Source organism: Macaca nemestrina, chromosome 1 (assembly GCF_043159975.1).
Source record: "Macaca nemestrina isolate mMacNem1 chromosome 1, mMacNem.hap1, whole genome shotgun sequence".
NCBI classification, from domain to species: domain Eukaryota; kingdom Metazoa; phylum Chordata; class Mammalia; order Primates; family Cercopithecidae; genus Macaca; species Macaca nemestrina.
Window position 1 is genome coordinate 204,630,849 of NC_092125.1, and position 16,816 is coordinate 204,647,664.

At 48.1% G+C, this 16,816-nt stretch overlaps 1 long non-coding RNA gene across 1 annotated transcript; it reads left to right on the forward strand.

The window, feature by feature from the left end:
* Positions 1-538: 538 nt before the first annotated feature.
* Positions 539-14,862, forward strand: LOC105494584 (uncharacterized). The gene is made up of 3 exons (XR_011623852.1): positions 539-1,003; positions 5,649-5,927; positions 14,369-14,862. It is a non-coding gene; the product is annotated as an uncharacterized lncRNA (long non-coding RNA).
* Positions 14,863-16,816: the final 1,954 nt, after the last annotated feature.

Consider the following 16,816-nt stretch of genomic DNA (forward strand, 5'->3'; position numbering starts at 1 on the left):
ATAGATTATTTATTTTAGGCAGAGATTATTTATTTTCAAGTTGCAAAAGGTGAAGCTTGACCTGGGATCTAAAAGATAAGGAGGGTAAAGGCTGGGGGCTGAGAATCCCAGATGGAGGGTACAGCAAGGGCAAATGAATGGAGTCATGAGCCAGTATGGGGAAGGGGGACTCCATGCCACTAAGCAGAGGGCTTGGCCATAAGGCAGGACATGGAGACAGGGCTGAAGCAGCAGGGGGAGTTCTGATTGACTGGATCATATTCATGATCTCAGGCAATGGCGATGGCGTCTATCTCAGGGCTTTGTTGCCTCCCCAGCCCCCATGTCACCACTTCCCACCAAGTACACAAACCCTCCCTCAGGGAACTACCCTGTCCTCTCAACACAAGCCCTGAATGACCCACCCTCAGCTTCAGGGCCGGATTCTGATTGGCCTAAGCCGGTCGGTCTAGCCTATCTTGCTGGGTACAGTGATTGGTTCTGGCAATGGCACATGACCCAGTTCAGACCAATGAAAGGCGAGGAGATGTTTGCTGGGGTTTCTGGGAAACAGGAACTGTCCCTCTCTTCAGAGGGAGCTCCCGGAAGCGACTGGCTCTTTTCTGATCGCTGCAGAGTGAGGGTGTGATGGGCCAGCAAGGATGGGCAATAGTCGAGAAGGAGAGAGGAGAGATTGCCAGAGAGATGGAGCCCGAACCTGAACGCAGGATCAAAGGGCAACTGGGGAGCACTCGCTCTGGAGTTCTCAGTCGGCTGTGCCGCTGACTTACCAAATTTGCCTAAGCCCGTTTGTTGGTGTTTTCAGGTCCTAACTGATGCGGTGCCATTTTTCAAGTACAGAATTGGATAAGAGTTGGAGATAGGGAGCCGCCAGCAGGTGCAAGCACTTCTGTGGGTCCAGTCCCTTTACTTCTGATTCTGTCTCTGTGTAGGCTTATCACAAGTCAGGGTCTTGCGCTGGAAAACATCTCCCGACCCCTCTTGCTGGCCTGGCACCTGCACAGTAAGTCCTGGTCGGGCAGCCGGGGTGTCAGGAACCCTGGGCTCTGTCCCAACCCTGTCTGCTGTCTGGCTGTGGGACCTGGGCTGAGTTACGCCCACTCTCTGGGCCAAATTTGTGATTCATCCACCAGCCCATAGATTGTGAACTCCCCGAGGGAAAGGGCAATGTCCAACCCATACATGTGGCCCCCAAGCCCAGGACAGGCCTGGCATACAGCAGGTGTCCATGGGGCTGTTGACCAGTGTGGGAGTGGCACCTTCCTGCTCTAACCTCCCAGGATCAGGGCCATTCATGATGCCGACAGGAACAGCTGCAATTCCTTCTGTCCACCCCAACAGCCTCCTGGAGGCCCTGGCCCGATGCTAGAGCAGCAGGAAATCTCACAGGATAAGATTTCACATGGAGGCTTTGAGGCAGAGGCCTCAGTTCGCACACAGCCTCTATCTCTGTTGAAGGTTCACTGAGCCACAATTAGACTATAGGGTGAGGAAAATCCCCCAAAGGCTCAACCCTTTACTCTCCGGCTGCAGCTGACCTGGGCAAGATTTGAAACTCTTTCCTTAGTTCACTGGTGTCTGTGGCAGGGCTGAGGGAGGAAGAGCAATGATGAGGAGCCCATGTTATGAGACAAAAATCAAAAAGAGAAATGAGGCTGGGCATAGTGGCTCACACCTGTAGTCCCAGCACTTTGGGAGGCCAAGGCAGGCAGGTCACTTAAAGTAAGGAGTTCGAGACCAGCCTGGCCAACATGGCAAAACCCTGTCTCTACTAAAAATACAAAAATTAGCCAGACATGGTGGTGAGCACCTGTAGTCCCAGCTACTCTGGAGGCTGAGGCAGGTGAATCACTTGAACCTAGGAGGCAAAGGTTGCAGTGAGCCGAGATCATGCCACTGCACTCCAGCCTGGAAGACAGAGGGAGACCCTGTCAAAAAATGAAAGAGAGAAAGAGGAGAGAGAGAGAGAGAGAGAGAGAGAGAGAGAGAGAGAGCGAGAAGGAGGGAGGGAGGGAGGGAGGAAGGGGAGAAAACGAAAGAAAAAGAAGGAAAGAGACAGAGAAGGAAGGAAGGAAGGAAAAAAAGAAAGAAAGAAAAGAAAAGAAATGGGCTGGGCATGGTGGCTCATGCCTGTAATCCCAGCACTTCAGGAGGCCGAGGCGGGAGGATCATGAGGTCAGGGGTTCAAGACCAGCCTGGCCAACATGGTGAAACCCCATCTCTACTAAAAATACAAAACTTAGCTGCACATGGTGGCAGGTGCCTGTAATCCCAGCTACTCAGGAGGCTGAGGCAGGAGAATTGTTTGAACCTGGGAGGCAGAAGTTGCAGTGAGCTGAGATTGTGCCACTGTACTTCAGCCTGGGTGACAGGGTGAGACTCTGTCTCAAAAAAAGAAAATAGCCGGGCGCGGTGGCTCAAGCCTGTAATCCCAGCACTTTGGGAGGCCGAGACGGGTGGATCACGAGGTCAGGAGATCGAGACCATCCTGGCTAACCCGGTGAAACCCCGTCTCTACTAAAAAATATAAAACACTAGCCGGGCGTGGTGGCGGGCGCCTGTAGTCCCAGCTACTCGGGAGGCTGAGGCAGGAGAATGGCGTGAACCCGGGAGGCGGAGCTTGCAGTGAGCTGAGATCCGGCCACTGTACTCCAGCCTGGACGACAGAGCTAGACTCAGTCTCAAAAAAAAAAAAAAAAGAAAGAAAATAAAAACCATGGGGTTCAGCTAATGTTTATTCCTTAAAACAGCAGAGCCACTCCTCTGCCCTATTGGGTGGCATGGGCTGAACCTCGGATTGCTCAGAGGACGAGGACCTGTGTGTCTGCATTCACAGGCAGGAGCAGGGAAGGCAGGGGTGGAAAGACCCACTTTCTCCCATGGGGAGAGGGTTCAGTCTAAAGAGACCTGGAGGTGGGTCAGTGGCTCAACGCGACCCTGTTGTATGTGTAGGGAGTTTGTGAGGGGACAGTAAATCTTGTGTGACATGTGAGGGTGGGCACGGATGAAAATAGAGGAGGAAAATGAGGAAGTGGTGGATGATGATCAGGAAAAGTTAAGAGCCAGAACATAAAACGCTGAATTCCAAGTCAAGGATCTTGGCCTTCACTCCGTGGGCAGTGTACCTCACACCACACACCCCAGAGGAATTTTGGCAGTGTGCCCAGAGATACATGAAGCCATAACATGGGTACAGGACATCATCCCTCTGTGTGGAAAATGCCCATTATTTTATATTTTATATTAAAACAATCATGGATATATCACAGAGGGCAAAATATGCATGGCTTTGAAATATTAGATTGGAGAATTCAAAGAACCTATGAGCCTGTGGCTGGAGTAGACGAAGCCCTGTCTGGATGCAGACCTCTCAGTAACCTGGATGTCCCCATGTCCTAATGCTATTAGCAGGAAGCTCCCAGTTTCTCCTTCCCAAACTTATCAAAATGGAACCTCAGCCTCCTCCAATACTGGGAGGGAAGAAATTGGGGGTGGTGGGGGCTGTCCATGGTGCTAAAACTGGATTAATCCATTTCCACAGATGAGCTCTGACCTTAAAGTTTCTATTCTGTCTTCACCTTCTGGAAGCTAGATGAAGGAGGGCAGCTCAGGAAGACCCCAGAAAGCTGAGCACCCCAAGGGCTAAGGAAGTAATAATCCTCAGGGCAAGGTAGGGCTGGAGAGTAGAGAGAGGACCTAGAGGAACCAGATTAGGACAATTATCATGTGTAGCATTCACAGGTCCTAGGAAAAACATTTTCTTGAGTTTGGAGACTTTCTCTGCTTCCTAAGAACCATTCAGTGTTCTTGAAGTGAGCCCTGAAAATGGTCCCTTAGGAAAATAGTTCCAGGATCTCCTCTTTGTGTGTGTGGGTGTGTATCTGTGTGTGTAGTTGCTTCTGTATGCATGTGTGCGGCTCACTATGCATGTAATAGACTCTGTGTGTGACGATGCACAGCTCATATTAAAACAACTGGCATCTCATAATTCAATTCCTTAAGAGGAAAAACCTAGGACAAATATTTAGCTGGTATTTTATCCCAATTCAAAAATGTGTACATCCTGAGTTGTCTCATCTCCACCCACAGCCCTGTAGTCACAACCACCCAGGTAGCATCTGCTAAGAAGAGAAAGCTCCAGTCTCCATGTGCAGGGGTGGGGGTGCCTGTCTTGGTGGGGGCTGAGGGGAAAGCCTGCAAGCATTTCACAGTTCCAAGAAGATGGAAAGCCTGCAGCTCAGCACAGCCAACCTGGGCTTGCAGACATGGTCTCTAGCTAAACTTCTTGTCTGGCCCATCATGACTAAAGGGAAGGGCCCTGCACCCGTAGTGTCTATACCCATCCGTCTTGGGCTGCTCTATTCCCCAGTCTTGCTGGGCCTTACAGGCCTGGGAACATCCAGCCTTCAGACATGGTGTTGGCCAACTCAGAACCTTGGCTGCAGGCAGAGCTGGGTTGGAGTCTAGGCTCCACTACTCACCCATTGTGGGACTGAGTTCATGTTGTTTCAACTGCTGCACCTCATTTGCTGTTGACCCCAGTGAGTGCCCCAGTGTGGCTGCCACACAGTCAGTGCTCCCTCACTGTGGATCGCCCTCTCTGAGACATGACAGTCATTTGCTCATGTACATTTCTTCCTGAGTGATCTAGTGACATGAAATTGGTCTTCAGCTTCTTCTTCTTTCCTTTTTTTTTTTTTTTTTTTTTGAGACAAAATCTCGCTCTATTCCCCTGGCTGGAGTCCAATGGTGTGATCTCAGCTCACTACAACCTCTGCTTCCCGGGTTCAAGTGATTCTCCTGCCTCAGCCTCCTGAGTAGCTGGAATTCCAGGTGCCCACCACCACGCCTGGCTAATTTTTGTATTTTTAGTAGAGACGGGGTTTCACCATGCTGGCCAGGCTGGTCTTGAACTCCTGATCTCAGGTGATCCACCCACCTCGGCCTCCCAAAGTATTGGGATTACAGGTGTGAGCCATAGCACCGGCCTCAGCTTCTTATATATTTATCAATTTAGCCACCATTGGTACATAAACTGTTGTCCTCACAGTAAAATTTGTTAGCTACATTCCTTTGCATGTGTGATTTGGGCTTCTGTGCCTCTTCAGACTTCTCTCAACTCAGACAAATCCATCTGCTCATCTGTATGAACAAGCCCTCTTATCTTCCAGTGGGATGGATTTTCCAGCCTCTCCCAGAACACACACATTTGTAGATTTATAGCTCCTTTTTCCACTTCTGCTGCCGCTCTAGCTACTGCATATTGAGGACTTGCTCTTGACCAGGCATAGTACTGAATGCTTTGCCAAGATTATCTCTAAGAAATGGACACCATTCTTATCCCCATTTTACAGATATGAAAACTGAAGTTTAGAACAGTTGAATGATTAGCCCAAAGTCCCCCAAATACTGAGTGGTGGAGTCAGTCTTTGATTTTAGATTTTTCTGATTCTAGAGCCCACAATTTCTGCTTGCATTTTGTACCACAGAATGGAAACAGTCCCCCTCCAAATGTTCCATTGTCTCCTTGTCTTTGTCCTTCTCTTCCTCCTCATCCTCTCCCGCCTCCTCCTTCTTTTCTTCTCACCCTCCTCTTCTTCCTCCCCATTCCTCTGTAAACCTCTTCTTTCTCTCTTTCTCTTCCCCAGATATTTGCCCCCAGCCCAGCACTGCCAAACCTCTGCAGCCAGGATGTTTAAGAGCTGAGATTCCATGTCACCTGCTGGGACAGCAAGGGGAATATGGCTTCAGAGACACCCCTACATTATGGGAGGAAGGAAGGCCAAGGCCTCCAGACTTACAACCCACCCTAAGGCCCCTCCCCTGGCTCGGAGCTGTGTGCGTAGAAAAACATGCGTTGGTTTCTCCTTCACTTCTAGCAGCTCAGTGGAGGGACCATCCCTGTCCTCAGCATCCCATCGCTGCAGGTATGTGGGTGACGATAACGCTGTTCCCAGGTTTACTTTCACACAGTGTGCCAAAGAGTTTCTTCTGGACCTCATGTGATCTCACAGCATCCTGGGAAGCAGAGCATTATGCCCTTTGAATGGGGAAACTCAGGTCACAGAGGAAGGTAGGAGCAGAACTAGCATCAGATCCCAGAGTCTCTCATTTCCAGGCCAGTGTCTGTAACAAAAGGGCAGGCCCAACCTGTGAGTCGGTCACGATGTCGGTTGTTTTAGTTTTTATTTCAGCACGAGTCTCACTGCCTGCTCTTCACAGCCGTGGGGGAGGGTGGGGCCAGAGCTATCTGGATTCAGTTCAGGGCTCCAGCTCTGCCACTGGCTCAATGTGTGTGACCTTGGGCACTGAGGCTCCTTTGCCTCAGTTTGCCACAGGCCTATTTTCTCATCTGTAAAATGGTCTTTCACGGGACCAGGGCACTGAGTTTGACTGCTCGGCTACCTGTGCTCAGAGCATCCCGTTCCCCAGGGGCTTCAGGGCTGGACGTGGCCTGCACGGCCACTTGGCTCCGCAGCAGCTGCTTCACTTCCTCAGCCAGGATTGTAATTCCTCCTGCTGGAAACTGGGTCCATGCGTTTGGCCTGAATAAGTTGATTTGTCGAAATTAGTATTTTCTGAGGCTGTTCACATCGGGAGCAGCAGGTAGTTCTTCCGTGTGCTTCAGAAAGCACCCCAGAGTCCAGCTGGGACAAATCCATCCCTCCAAAGCGACATCTCCTGGAAGGCAGCACTGAATTACGTCGCATTATAACAGCATTTCACTCGGTTCCTGTGACCTTCATTTAGCCAGAGCCAGAATCTCCTGCTGAGACACCCACTCCCCTGTCTGGAGACTTTTCCTGGCCTGCACCAGGCAGACTGCATCACAGCGGGTAGGACGGGGGTCAACGGCAGGGTGAGGCAGGGGCGGGCAGGGATAGGCCCCCTTGACAGAGAGGAGAAGGCGGGATTCAGAGGACCACATCCATGGGACAATTTGCTTCACAGGGCCAGTCACCCACCATGGGTGGCCCTGGAGACTCCTGTCCCCTTCACCCATTCCCTTTCTCACTCACTCAGCAAACATTTCTTGGCCACTGATGTGCCGGGATGACGTGCCAGGTTAAAGGGACACAGAGGTGGGGAAGAGCTTGCCTTTATCTCAGGGACTGACAGTCTGGAACAAGAGACAGAAACTCTGCATCAAGTAACAATAACAGACATCAGGGAACGGGAGGAGGGAGCAGTTAACTCCCTCCAGGGTTAGGGGGACAGGGGTGTGTCTCAGGGTGGCTGCTGCAAAAGGTGCTCTTTTTGAAGCACATGGAAGAACCGCCTGCTGCTTCCAATGTGAGCAACCCCAGGAAATGGTCATTTCAACAGCTTGCCCTGAGTCAAGGGCCCAGTGCTGATAGTTTATCTGAGAGGGAATCCCTCTCAGATAAAATGTGGAAACAGAGCGACTAAGCCGGGAAAAGAGAAAAGTCAGTGAAGCGTGAACTAAGCAGTGGGTTACAGCGCCGGCAGCTTCGGGGCTCAGTCCTGCTGGGGAGCCTCTGAGGCCTGCGTGGAAGACGTCCCAGAGTCCACTCTCATGACTCAAGGGGCAGTGGGCCCTGTTCACCGCCTCTCGAGGCATTAACTCCTCCTGTCCCCTGTACTCCTAGCTGACACCTGCCACACAGACAAGCAAGTTCTCCAGGTGCCAGAGAAAGAGAGAAAGAGATACAGGCATTTGAGGTGGGAAGCTGTCAGCATGCTCAGAACGGTCTGTAGCCGCAGAACTCAGGGAGCCAAGGGGAGGGGGACACCAACCACATCTGTTACAGCATCTTAGGAAAGCTGACATCTGAGCTGGGTTTGAAGGTGAGTAGGAGGTTTGCAGCTGGAGTGAGCAGGGTGAGTGGCTCATCTGGGCAGTACAAACAGTATGTGGATGGGAGGGGAAGAAATGAAAGAAATGAAACAGATTGGCCCTCAACCAGAAGAGGAGAGAGTCTGTTCTGAGATAAGGTTAAGAGTCCTCTTCCCGAGTTGGCTGAGAACAGGTTCAGGAGAGAAGGGAGTATTTGAGAAAGTCAGGTCACTATTGGGAGTGAAGGAGTTGATGGTGGGACTAGGGCAGAGCTTAAGAAAGGTGGAGGATCTGAATAGTCCTTGAAGGGAAGGGAGGTCAGAGCAGATGACAGGGAGGTGGCAGAAACGATGGGTGATGCTGGAGCCCGCCGACGTTGGCAATCACCCCTTGGCGATGTTGCCAGTACTCACTGAGTGCAGTTTTCTCAGCAGCTTCCCGGCAGCTCAGGAGTTGAGAAAGCAGATGGTTGCATTGGCAAGTGGCTGGGGGTTGGTAAGGCAGGTAGGCGAGAGGAGAATGTCAGCCACCTGCAGGCACAGAATCCCTCGGGGGAGGTTTCACTGGCTTCCCAGTGCCTTCCTACCCTGGGACCTGGGAGAAGAATGGGGAATGGTTGAAAAGACCAGGGCTGGGGGTTTCAGTGCCTGGGTTCTCATCCAAGCTCTGCTGCTCCCTTTCTGTGTGACCCTGGGCAAGCCACCTCCCCTTGTGGGACCTCTCTTTCTACACCTATTAACTCAGGTCTTCTCATCCTCAGCACTACTGACATTGCAAGCCGGACAATTTCTTGTTGGGGGAAGGGGGGCTGTCCCATGCATTATAGGATATTTAGCAGCATCGCTGGCCTCTACCCACTAGATGCCAGTAGCATAACCATATTGTGGTAACCAAATGGCCCCCGGGAAGCAAAATTGCCCCCATTAAGCACTGTATTAATCAGAATAACAATAATATAATTGGAATAATAATGTAAGTGGAATAATAATGATAAGATCTATCCAGCCAGCCCACAAGAAGAAGGGTTGTCATGAGGATCACAGAACATCATGAAAATTGAGGTGGGGAGAAAGCCTTTGCAGCTCATTACAGCAGCTTGGATGTAAGCAGACATCTGACACAAGCTCTCTTCACTTCCCCCGCCTGCAAAGGACATAGGTTAGAAGCTGAGCTGGACCTAGAACCCAGGCATCCTGATTCCCAGCTCCAGGCTTTGGCCTTTCCGCGAGGCATGCTGGGAGGATGCCACATCCTCATCTTCGCCATCTTCGCACAGAAACTGAGACTTTCCAAGACGGATCTGAAAGAGGCAGAGGTGAAGAGAAAGGCCAAGAGGAGAACAAGGGGGAGGCCAAATCTTCATCTCAAATCTGATTGAGACGGAGGCAGCAAGAAGGCCAAATGCCAGGGTGGAGAGTATGTGAACAGGGACTATTCAGGAGACAGAGACCACACCAGTAACCTGAACATGGAAAATGTAATGTAAATAACTGTTCATGAGGCCAGGCATGGTTGCTCACACCTGTAATCCCAGCACTTTGGGAGGCCGAGGCAGGCAGATCGCTTGAGGCCAGGAGTACTCCTTGAGGCCAGGAGTACGAGACCAGCCTGGCCAACATGATGAAACCCCATTTCCACCAAAAAATACAAAAATTAGCTGGGCGTGGTAGTGTGCGCCTGTGGTCCCAGCTACTCAGGAGGCTAAGGCAGAAAAATCACTTGAACTGGGGAGGTGGAGGTTACAGTAACCCAAGATCGCACCACTGCACTCCAGCCTGGACGACAGAGCGAGACTCCATGTCAAAAGCAAAACAAAACAAAACAAAATATAAAAGGTTCATTAGTCAAAGGGGGTTAACTACTAACAGGGATAAAAAAAGGACTCTCGAACACAGAAACGACAAGAGAGGGGGATTTTACTACTTCTGGCAATGACTACGGGTGTGGCTGTGGTCTGTAAAAGTGGCTGCCAGTTGAGGAGAGCCTAGCCTGGGAGTGCAGCAGAGCTGATCCCTGATGGCTGCTGAGGGGAGTGCCCCTGGGCAGTTCCCACACTGAACAAAACAGAGGGAGGTCCAAAACCAGAAAAGAAATGTCATTCGGCCGGGCACAGTGGCTCATGCCTGTAATCCCAACACTTTGGGAGACTGAGGCGGGTGGATCACCTGAGGTCAGGAGTTCAAGACCAGTCTGACCAATATGGTGAAACCCCGTCTCTACTAAAAATACAAAAATTAGCTGGGCGTGGTGGTGTGCTCCTGTGGTCCCAGCTACTAGGGAGGCGGAGACAGGAGAATTGCTTGAACCTGAGAGGCAGAGGTTGCAGTGAGCCAAGATCACGCCACTGCACTCCATCCTGGGCAAGAGAGAGAGACTCCATCTCAAAAAACAAAAAAACAGAAAACAAAAAAACAAAAAAAATACCATCCGTTTCTATTGCCTTGCAATACCCCTCCACTGCCCTCTATTGACAGAGATTAACATTGCGCCAGCCTGCAAACAAATGTTTATAGGGTCCAGCTCCAGTAACACAAAGCAGGACACAGAAGGGTGGACTTGAGAAACAATCGGTAGAACCATCACAGTCCTTGCCTTTGACTAATCAGCTTCCATATATATCTTCTACACACTTTTAAACTTCCATTCACAACAAGGCAACTCTGTGTTTCCACCTAAGGAGAGCAGTTGTCCTTGTACACATAAGGAAGTTCCCACCCTTGCCTCAAAATAAGGAGATACATAGTTCCAACATCATTTACCCCTTGCTAGCTGTATGAACTACTCCTCAAAATCAGCACAGTCACACTGAATATTCTGTTTCCTAAAGGCCATATGGTAAAGTTAACCTCCAATAACTGGTACATAAATAACAATGGGGAGAACACATGGACACAACAAAGGGAACAGACACCCAGGCCTGCTTGAGGGTGGAGGCTGGGAGGAGGGTAAGGACCAAAAAAACTACCTACTGGGCCGGACACAGTGGCTCAAGCCTGTAATCCCAGCACTTTGGGAGGCCGAGGCGGGTGGATCACGAGGTCAGGAGATCGAGACTATCCTGGCTAACATGGTGAAACCCCGTCTCTACTAAAAATACAAAAAAAAAAAAAAAAAACTAGCCGGGCGTGGTGGCGGGCGCCTGTAGTCTCAGCTACTTGGGAGGCTGAGGCGGGAGAATGGCGTGAACCCGGGAGGCGGAGCTTGCAGTGAGCCGAGATCACGCCACTGCACTCCAGCCTGGGAGACACAGCGAGACTCTGTCTCAAAAAAAAAAAAAAAAACTACCTATTGGGTACCATGCTTATTACCTGGGTGACAAAATAATCTGTACAACAAAGCCCTGCCACACACAATTTACCCATGTAACAAACCTGCACATGTATCCCCTGAACCTGAAATAATGTTTGGAAAGAAGAATAGGCCGGGCTCATTGGCTCACACCTGTAATCCCAGCACTTTGGGAGGCCAAGGCGGGTGGATCACAAGGTCAGGAGATCGAGACCATCCTGGCTAACACAGTGAAAGCCCATCTCTACTAAAAATACAAAAAATTAGGCAGGCATGGTGGCAGGTGCCTGTAGTCCCAGCTACTCAGGAGGCTGAGGCTGGAGAATCACTTGAACCTGGGAGGCGGAGGTTGCAGAGAGCCGAGATTGCGCCATTGCACTCCAGCCTGGGTGACAGAACAAGACTCTGTTTCAAAAAAAAAAAAGAAAGAAAGAAAGAAAAAAGAAAAATAATAAGACCAACAGAAGGAGAGAGAAGGAAACAACATAGTCATAAATGTATACACATAACAAGAAATGAGAAAATATGCAAAGCTACTCTAGTCCTCATTTCTGTAACTGACCACAAGGCCATAATTTATATCCACTACTCATTCTGAATTTCCACTACCCTCAACCAGAACCTCAGCTAGTTGGGGATTTTTTACCAGAGTGAGTCAAAACATCATTCTTGAATGATATGAGCCCTCAATTATCCTGCCTTTTTTGGATTGCTGAAGTTTCCCATTAACCTTTACAGTTGGGCATGGAAGTACTAAGAGGCACCCCCGCAGAATCCCCTGAGTTCCAGACATAGCCCACCTGTCCCCATTGTGTAGAAGCAATCAAATTTTTCCTTGGAAACCAGGATCAATCATTCCATCCAATAGAGTAACCCTTTTCATCCGCCCGTTTGATAGGTGATGTAAGGACCCCAAATGGCTAGAGGCAGTCTCATCCTTCCATTCATTGGAACCAGTGTTGTGTCCTCTGGGATTCCCCCCATCTTTGCCTTAGGAACAAAGATATCTGAGCCAGCAGAGCTCAAATTTACAAAGACAAGAAGCAAACATTCTCCAAGTGGGTGATTAAGAATAATAACGAGAGGAGCCTGTACCCGTTTTCATTTATTGCTTCTGAGTTCCAAATCCAACCCTCATGGCCTGCTTGTGAAACTAGAACATTTTCTCTTGCAAGCTGGCATGGTGTTGATTTTGTCAATAGATGGCACTGACAGGATGTTGGACACTCTGATTCCAGAGTACTTGGCTTCTTCTTGCATTCGGTGGTGTGCAGGACACTCGGTAGAGCACACCGCTGGTGATAGCAGCAGCCCTCCCATATCTGGGTTCCCAAAGGCAGGATCTATACAAGCCCCAGCTGACTTCGACTTATCTTCCCAAAAATGGTTTCCTATCCTCCCACCCCAAATACTGAGAAACTTCTTGGCAGCCAGTGCTTCAGCTGGCTTCCCAGCAAGTTCAACAGAAACCCTCACAGGCAGCTTCCGAATTTCATCAGCATCTCAGCAGCCGTGTCCACTAACGTTGGCCCACCATGAGACCATCTCTGGACTGAAATTCCAGTGAAATTTTCTGCCATCCAATAGGCTGCAACTGTACCTTCCTCAAGGGCCTGAATCCCTGCTGTGGAGAGGATCCTCTCTTCCTTCTAAGTTTTGGGCCTTGTACATTCTCCTTCATCTTAGTGGTATTCTTTAGAGTTCTCTTTCATTCCCCCTTAGTTAATTTCATATGTTTTCTGTATCTTGATTGAAAACCGAATGACATAGAACCACTCCCACTTCCACCCCTGATTAATGGACCCATGTATTCTAACAATGAGGGAGGTAGCACTATACAATGGTGTCTGATCCAAAGCACATACCGCATCCTTTCAGGCAATGTCTCCCAAGTGGTGCCACACCTGAGCCTTCAGTAAGCCATTCCATCTTTTAATTAGACCATTCACTTCCAGGTGATGAGTGATGTGGTAAGACCAGTTAATTCCATGGGAATGAGCCCACTTCTGCATTTCCTTTGTTGTGAAATGAGTTCACTGGGAAGAGGCAATTCTGTGTACTATACCATGATGGTGGGTGAGACATTCTATGAGTACACAGATGGTGGCAGGGACAAAAGAATCACAGGCAGGGACATAAAATCTATCCCCAGATAATGATTCTATTTCAATAAGGAAGAATCTATGCCCCCTACATGATGAGAGAGGTACAATGAAATCAAGATGAAACCTGGTAGATGACCAGTCTATCCAGGAAATGGTGCCATATTGTGGGCTCATGTTGGTCTCTTCCGTCAGAAGACTGAGCACCCAGCAGTGGCAGTGTCCAAAGAAGTCCTCAGGAAGGGGATGTTCATGTTTTTAAGCCCAAGTATCTCTTCCATCCCTGCCACTACAGTCACTTTACTCATGGGCCCACTGAACAAGCATAGGGACTGAGGAATAAAGAGGTTAACTGATCATCACAAAGCATGTCATATTGCTCACCTACTTACTGAAAGCCTCCACTGCAGTGGATGCCCTTTAGCAAACATTCACATGGGACACAAATCTTCACAGTCTATACCCATTCTGAGAAGCCCATCCACATGACTGTTCTGAAGAATTCCCCCTCATCAATGTTCCAATCCTGTTTCTTCCAAGTCTCTGACCATCCAGCCAAACCATACCATTAACAACCGCTCATAAATCAGTGCAGAGCCATACTTCTGGTCATCTCTTATTCCAGAATGGACAACCAAATATACTGCTTAAAAGATTTTCCCCCACCACTGTATTTCAAGGTCACCCTAATGGGGCTGTGATACCTCAGTCTTCTGTTTTGGGTGGTGTATCAGACAGCATCATCTGTAAACCAGGTTTGAGTTTTCATTGTTCAGCAACTGGTCATAAGGAGCTCCCCAAGAAGCCATAGGCATGATTTGAGGGGGACAAGGAAATGAAGCAGGAGTTGATGTTAAAGGAGTTTGAACTACTAATTCATACAACTTACTCACACCTTCCAGACTTGCCCAAGTGAGGTCTCTTTAATATCATTCTCATGAGATGATAGATTGCTGCCACACAAAGCGAACCTTATAGCTAGTTGTGTCAATAGAATCTTAATTAGCAATCTTAGGCTGCATGGTCACTTGATGTCCCAGTTAGGCATCCAGTCTCTACCACAGTCCAGTAGCAAGCTAGAAGCTGTTTCTTGGGGGTGGGGGCGGGGGAGTGGTGTCTGAATAAACAGGAATAGATTTACTTTAGAATCCTGAAAGTTTGCATTGTGATTCCCCTTTAGGGGCTTAACTGTGATTCCATACAGCATCCCTACCTGCTGTGGACAACTTGAGAATCACTGGATCTACTGGATCATCCACGTTGTAGAAAACCTTTTTCTGAAGCCTTAATTTGCTGCAGAACCTCCTTGACTCAAGACTGGAAACCTGATGGAGATTTTTGCTCATGAGTCAAAGTTACACACTCAAATGTGACATATGTTGCCTCTAAAATCCAAAATGCCTACCAAGTGCTATGCCTCTTTTTTAGCAGTAGGCAATGTGCAGCAACTTGACTTTCACCTTGGAGAGACATCTCAACATGTTCCAGACCACTGAACCTCAGAAACTACCGAAACGACAGACCTCTGAAATTTTGTGGGATTTATTTCCCACTCTGTCATTCACATACGTTGTACTTGCTACTTCCTGTTCATCAGGTATAATCAGCTTATCATCAATGTAGTACACCAGTGCAATGCTTTGTAGAATGTCAAAATGATCATATTATCTGTAGTCTAAATAAAAGGAGAAAGCAAGAGAAAATGACTTGGCTCTGAGGCAAGACTGTGAATGTGTACTGTCGGCCCTTCCAGGTAAAAGCAAACTGTTTTTGATGGTCCTCACTAATTGGTACAGAGAAAAATTCAGTAGATGGGTCAACAGCTACATACCAAAGTGGTATACTGAGTTGCTCCAGTAAAGATGCTCTATCTGGGGCAGCAGCTGCAACTGGAGTTAACACCTAATGAAATATACAATAATGTAGTCATTCTCCAAAACCCTTCCAACCTCTGCATAGGTCAAATAGGCAATTTGAATGGTGATGAGATAGGAATCACTACCCCTGCATATTTCAAGGCTTCATTAATCTCTGAAATTTCCCCAGGGATATGGAAGTGCTTCCAGTTTGCAATCATGGCAAAGAGAGGAAGTTCCAGAAACTTCTATTTAGGCGCTTTCTTCCGTGATGGACCTCATTCCGTAAGTCAGAGACCCAAAATGGGGTCTCTTCCAGTGAGAGTCTGCCAATTTCACTTATACATTCAGAAACTGGGGGAATGACCAACTGAACACATTTGGGCTAAATATCTATCATCTGATGATCTAAGTCAAGACTTTGAATGGTGGACCACAGTGGCATTTTGCATCCCCAGGAATTATCATAAATTCAGATTCAATGTCTAGTAATCCCCCAAAGGTCTGGGTACTTTCTTTCCCCAAATGCAGTCATTCTAGTAAGTGGCCACAGGTCCCCTTGGAGAAGGCTTTGAGGAAGTTTTTTTTAATTCTTTTTATTTCAAATGTTTTGGGGGCACAAGTAGTTTTTGGTTACATGGATAAGTTCCTTAGTGGTGATTTCTGAGATTTTAGTGCACCCATCACCCAAATAGTGCACACATACCCACTATGTAGTCTTTTATCCCTTGCACCCCCCAAACCTTCCCCCACTGAGTCCCCAAAGTCCATTATATCATTCTTGTGCCTTTGCATCCTCATAGCTTAGCTCCCACTTATAAGTGAGAACATACAATATTTGGTTTTCCATTCCTGAGTTACTTCACTTAGAATAAGGGAGGCTTGGAGGAACATTTATGGTATATACTTATAGCACTACTGCAAGAATCTTCTTCAAAGGATCTGGCATCCTCTTAAATCAAAAGCTCTGATCTGTGAATTGCTTTAGGTCTAGAAATTGGATGAGAAACCGTAACTCCAACATAGTCATTCAAGTCAGGTTTTGGGCACCAGTGCTAGAGTTTTGTTTGTTCATTTGTTTTTCTGTTATATAGATCAAGCAGTGCTTTAGTAGGCTATCTGTCCATTTCCTTTCTGGGGACGAAGTGGTCAATTAGTCACCACCAAAGATCCCTATGGGCCAAGGCATTCTAATTACAGGTACATTCCTGCTGCCCTTTATGGTACATCACCCGTATTGCCTTTGGCTATTAAGCAATCCCACTTAGCCTCTGCTGCTCCAGGAGGCTATCATACCCGTGAAATCAAGAAGTTCATAGGAATGATAGCATAATCTATGGTAATAACTGGACTATGAAGGTGAACATCCACAGAGTTTCTTAAGGATGAAAGTTCACCTTTCAATAATATATTTCTCAGTGCCTTAGCTAAGAAGGTGTCTTCTGAGAATTTTCATGGAACATAGTTTGGGGGAGTGGTTGTGCAGGTCACACACGATAAATTCACTCCAACATCCTCTCTCCTTAAGCCTTTGGATTCCCTCTTCCACGTTATGCCATTGAACCTCTGGCATTTCAATTTCATTAAATGTAAGCCACCTTCAAGTCCAAGTTTCAGTCAACCAACTGAGTAAACCATTAGAGCCAACTTCAGCTGCACAACTTAACACATTAAATACCAAATCCACATCCATGAATTCAGAATTATTATCTTCCACCCTTAGAATCAGCTCTCATATATATTCCCTGAATTATGTAAAATCTTGCCATTAG